Below are 6,037 nucleotides of genomic sequence, written 5' to 3' on the forward strand. Positions count from 1 at the left end.
AGGAAACCCTCATGTATATACCATATGTCTCAAATTGTAGATAATTAAATATTAACCCCAATCTATGTATGAAAAGAACACAACTAGCCATCCTATCACAACTCACTGGTTCACATCTCACTAGAGTCAAGGTTCATATTCTCGGATAACCGGTTGTTCACAAAATCATCACTACAACAAATTGCACTTTTCCCGACGCTTATTCCCGACGCATGGTTAAATACGTCGCCAAAAAGTATGTTTTTCCCGACGTTTTTAGTTAGCGTCGGCAAAAAATATATTTTTCCCGACGTTTATAATTAGCGTCGCTAAAAGTGTATATTATTAGTGACGTTTTAACTTAGCGTCGGTAAAAGTTATGGATTTCCCGACGTTTTTTTATTTTCGTCGGCAAAAATATAGTTTTTTAGCGACGTTTTAGGATTAGCGTTGCTAATAATATGCATTTATAGCGACGTATTAGACTAACGTCGCTAAAAGTGTTATTTTCCCAACGTACCTATTTGGCGTCGCTAAAAGTTGTATCTTTTTTGACGCTTTTTTATTTATCCGCGTCGGGAAAATCCCCCCTTTTATTTTCACGAAGACCCCCACCCCCGCTCTCTTGCTCATCATAAAATCGCCCCCAAACCTTCTTCTCTGAAGTTCGCCGCCTTCGTCGAAGCCTACCGCCGCCATCGTCGGAGATCTCCGCCTCCGTCGAAGTTCACCGCTGCCTCCGTCGGATCCGTTGTATTTCTTGTTCTTTCAGTTGATTTTGAGAAATGGAGGATGTGAAGCTGGAGATTTCGTCGCGTTCGGATGAGGGCGGCGCGATTGAAGCTCGATTTTCTAATCTCTGCAAGGTTCGTTCTGCTAAATTTCTCAGATTTAGGGGAAATTTTCTCTACTTTTGGTATTTATTTAGGTCTTAGGTCTCATGTATTTTTCTTTTTCTGATTTACATTCTAAGCGGGCTTTATGGTTCGGATTGGGAAAAGAGACTTGAGGTATTAAAGCATTTCATTTCCATCTTTGTATGGGTTGATTTAACTTTCTTTTATCCATTATTTGACCCTGTTTGTTGTTCGTTTGGCTGTCCTGTTTGCAATAGTTGAAGGAGCTACAGGCAAATTTTGTCCATTTAAGTCTTCTTAGCAGGTAAAGGCCCAAGCGTCCATCTAGTATGATCTGTTATATTTCCGTCGATTAATGCAAATTATCATGGTAAGTCACTGTAGTAAGGGCAGTTAATACTTGTGAGTTTCCCCTAGAAGATGTTATGAAGGAAGCAGTTCCTATTGAACTTCTTAATGACAGTTTTACCAACAACTTGCTTTCTTGTCTTGTCTGGTCTCTTTGGCTATAACCTTCTGTTCTGGTTTTGCTTTTGTCATTTGTAATGCCTAAACATGCACCTTTTTCTCCTCACTTTATTGAACTTGGTACTTCTTTGTGCTATAAGTATTGTTTGATGGATTGCTAAGCAGCTTAAATAACTGTAAACTGCATCTGATGACAATTCTTTAGTAATTTTATATCAGCTATTAGTATGGTTCCAATATGTTGGATACAGCTATAATAGATGATGTTGTGATGACGAACATGCAAACAAGTTGTGGTATGATTTCAACTTAAAAATAGCATATGATGTTTTTTTGCTTGTGATAACTAAACATATAGCCAGTTCTCAGTTTCGAAAGTGATGGTCAGATCCAGTGTGATGGTGATTTTGTTGTGAAATGGTGATCTAAGGATATGTCCCTATTTTTCATATGCTGGGTTTTCTTTGCTCTGCATCTTACTGTGTGCATAGGTGTATGCTCTGTGTTTATACACTCTGCCTGTTTCTAGTTCTCTTACATTTTTAATTGACAGGTTTCCACAACTGATCATCATAAACTTGCATGGTATGTCAGGTACTACAAACGTGCGTATCAAGAGTTCTTTAAGTGCAATTCAGGGAGTGTTCAGCATCCTGCAGTCTCCTCTAGTACAGGTTATGTTTTTGATTACCATAGATTTGGATGGTTACCCTCTAGTACAGGTTATGTTTCTGATTACCATAGATTTGGATGGTTACTGTTCTTAGCTCTGCGGCTTCATGCATTCGGTCGTTTCAAATATTTGGTTACGTGCACCAATGGATTAGTGTCAATATTGGTTAGTTGTTACACAGCTTGATTGTTTTAATTGGACTGTTTGCATGTTTAGTGGGCGTTGTTAGTAGCCTTTTTCTTATTTTTGCTACTTTGCGTTTTAATTGGACTGTTTGCATGTTTAGTGGGCGTTGTTAGTAGCCTTTTTCTTATTTTTGCTACTTTGCATGTTTCAAGATTTAAGAAAGAAATGAATGGGCGTTGTTAGTAGCCTTTTTCTTATTTTTGCTACTTTGCATGTTTCAAGATTTAAGAAAGAAATGAATGTTATTTTTAAAGCAACTGCGCCTATGATGTTGTAGTTGTAGGTAGGAAAAGGAATAGGATCTCATTTTACAACCTCGAGGAATACATTTGATAATCTTATTTGTATCAATGAAAATTTTGTGGTCTTTTCATTCATTTCACAAATGATATGTTGGTTTTGTCTGTATTTTTGTGAATACTCTTTTATTGGGACTATAATTGGCCATGAATGACATGAGATAATTTTGTAGGAAAGTCAAGGAAATATGTCTTGCCGTGACAATCAGATTTTGAATAAGCTGTATGGAATTTGGTCCACGTATTCACTATGATACAGGCCTTTAGATCATAATTTGCATGCAATAAGATATGGAGTGAGTCTACTTGGTTTAACTAAGCAGAGCACTTGACAATTTTGTAGGTAGTTAGTGGTTTCTCTTGCTAGAAGTTGGTTTCTTTCTCCGGTCGGAAAAGCTTTCCATCAGTGCGGTTGCAGCGCCTCCAGATTTGGTGTGCTGTATGGTTCTCTCTCCCGCATCTCTTGTTGGTTATTATTTCGCGTTGCTATTCCATTTTATCGTTAGAGTTGGTGTTTTTATAAAGAACTTGAGCTGGAACTGATTACTTGGATTGCCTTCATATGTTTTACTCTTTCAAAATATAGTATTCGATAATTAAATTTACCATGAAAAGAAAGGATAGCATCAGTTTCTCAAGTATTGTGGAAGGGTTAATTCTTTCTCATTTATCTGAAGGGCATTCCCTGTATAAGTTAGCATCTATATGTCTTTTAGTGTGGATTCATATATTCTTGATCTCTCTCTGATCGTTGCAACTCCTTTAACTATGTCTATGGCACCGTTAAGAGCACTTGTTACTGGTTCTAACTTTTACAATATAGTCGTTCTTTTATTTTAGCGTTCTTGTTTGAGTTTTTCTTTGGCATGTTTCTTCATTACCCAGTATTCTAACCCTGAAAATATGGTTTAACACTATAGCTATCGTACAATTTTTCTCATCATATTTCTGGAAATTCTTCACCGCTGCCTTCGTAGAAGCCCAACCTTCTTTTTTTTCTTTTTATTTTTTTATTATTTTTTTTACAGTTTATGATACCTGGACACTTATTGCCCTGATATTGCAGCTGATCCATATTCATGTCATCTATTTTTTTTCTACAATCTGTTCACTGTATGCTATCACATGAACAATCATTGCTGAAAACAATTAGGTAGGATTCAATGCTTCATTTTGGAATTAAATGGCACATATCAACAGGTTTAGTCTAAGTGCCAGAACTGTATTTCTGATATTGTGAATGACCCTAATTTCACTTTTCTTCAAAAGGTAACGAGTAACGGCGTTAGAAACTGAAAAATATAGAAGGTTAGGACTAGCAATTTGGCCTACCTAGATATGAACAACCGCTAGCTGACAGTTACTGTCACTAACTCATTAGAGCCAAGGGGTCAGAGACTAACAAGGATTTTGGAAGGCAATAAAAGCAGCATGTATAAACTTCAGTTACATGTTTGTTTCTTATGACAGTTCCTGACACAACTTAAATGGATCGCCAATTTATTTTCATAATTATGATAGTTCTTATGACAGAATGGAACTATAATATATCTTGTTTTGCTAATTAGTTTCAGAATTTTTTGTGTTAAAGGTGTTTGAAAGTAGAGAGTACGTATTCCATTTGTAAACTTCAGTTACATGTTTGTTTCTTAGTGTCATTTGTAGTTCTGTGCTCTCAGTTTTTTTGTTGGGACACTGCATTATAAACTACAGTGTAGGTGTATTTAATTAGCTCATTTTATTGCTATGTATCTTATTTCTTTGGCTGGAGCAGGTTGCCATAACACCAGAGGTGACTTCAAGGGTGACTTCAAGGGCTGTTTGTAGGAAGATTATTTGTGAGCTTGTAAACATTTACAAGGACTACCACACATGAAAGCTTATGGATATGTATTGCGGCCCTGATAGAGTGACTGCAAAGAAACAAATGCAGGAGTTAGACAGAGTCGCAAAAACTCTACCAGAAAATATACTTCATTTGTGAAGAGGTTCACTGATCATGCCGTTCTTTCACTTCAAGTTTTTTTTTCCAACTTAGTTTAGTTTCTTGTAAATCTTATAATGTGTCATTCTCTGTAATGGAAAACACTGAATATGGCAAACTGGAATATTTAAACAGGCCTTTGAGTGTTGACTTGGAAATGGAAATGAATGTAATTATTTTGTAATGGGAGCAAATTCTTTGTTTATCATAATATGCAACTTGTTTGGAGTATAATTTCATGTTTGGTTTCTTTGTTGATGTGAATGCTTTGTTTATCATAATATGCAACTTGTTTGGAGTATAATTTCATGTTTGGTTTCTTTGTTGATGTGAATGAGAGTAAATTTTTTGTGGATGTTCAAGTTTAGTGTAGGCTTGTAGTTGACAGAAAAGATATTACTTTTGACGATGTAAATTAGTGTCGACAAAATTATACTTTTTACCATTGCCAAAAATTATACTTTTGCCGACGCTATCTTGCGTCGGCAAAAGTATAGCTTTTAGCGACGTAAGCTTGCGTCGCCCTAAAAGCTATATTTTTGCCGACGCATAGATTTTGCCAACGCTGCATGCGTCGCCAAAAGTACACTTTTACCGACGCAAAATATTATGCGTCGCTAAAAGATATACTTTTCCCTAAAAACTATACTTTTGGCGACGCAAGATAGCGTCGCTAAAAGCTATACTTTTGCCGACGCATAGCTTTTGCCGACGCTGCATGCGTCGCCAAAAGCACACTTTTGCCGACGCAAAATATTATGCGTCGCTAAAAACTATACTTTTCCCGACGCATGGCGCGTCGCAAAAAGTGTACTTTTGGCGACGCGGTGTATTTGCGTCGCCAAATACTTTCCTTGACGCACTTTTGGCGACGCGTTAGCGACGCTGCATTTTGCGTCAGGAAAAATTTTTCCCGACGTTTTTTAAACTTTTGCCGACGTTTTTGTTTCGTCGGCAATGTTGTATTTTGTTATACACACAACGTTTCACTACCCCCCTCAGACGCACCCCAGTGCTACACAGGAATTTCACTGGTGCGAGCCTGGAAATAATCAACAAGCATAATATCACATCACCTCAGACCCACCCCAACGCTACACAGGAATATCGTTGGTGCGAGCCTGGAATAATCAACAATCACATCCGATCACCTAAACCAGGAATTCCCCATCTCAACTCTTCTTGCTTTTCTAAGTCAACACGACACATGCCTCTAAGTCACGTAAGGTCACTACGATCATGACTACTAACGATTCTCAATCACAACAAGAAATAACAAATACAACTGATCATGTACAGTCATAGCATATCAGGTAATTAAATCTAAGAATCATAAATCATAAACATCATCTACGTAATTCAGAAAATAATCCCTTTTTACAAAATAATTTATTTTAAATTATTATAATTTTCCTAAACAAAAGATTCTTTTCACAAAATAAATTCTTTTAATTTATAATAATTATTCTAAGTAAACTTTAAAATATTCCTTTTCTTTGAAAATAATTCTTATCTTTACATTCTTGCATTTATCTACCTATGTGCTACTTTTATCTACAGTACTCGTTCCATATGATTTGTTCTCACCTAA

The 6,037-nt window shown here is 36.5% G+C and overlaps 1 long non-coding RNA gene across 1 annotated transcript; it reads left to right on the forward strand.

Moving 5' to 3' along the window:
- Positions 942-4,680, forward strand: LOC109845314. Its single transcript, XR_002248295.1, has 5 exons — positions 942-989; positions 1,094-1,140; positions 1,899-2,142; positions 2,806-2,901; positions 4,237-4,680. It is a non-coding gene; the product is annotated as an uncharacterized LOC109845314 (long non-coding RNA).

Source organism: Asparagus officinalis, chromosome 6 (assembly GCF_001876935.1).
Source record: "Asparagus officinalis chromosome 6, Aspof.V1, whole genome shotgun sequence".
Lineage (NCBI taxonomy): Eukaryota > Viridiplantae > Streptophyta > Magnoliopsida > Asparagales > Asparagaceae > Asparagus > Asparagus officinalis.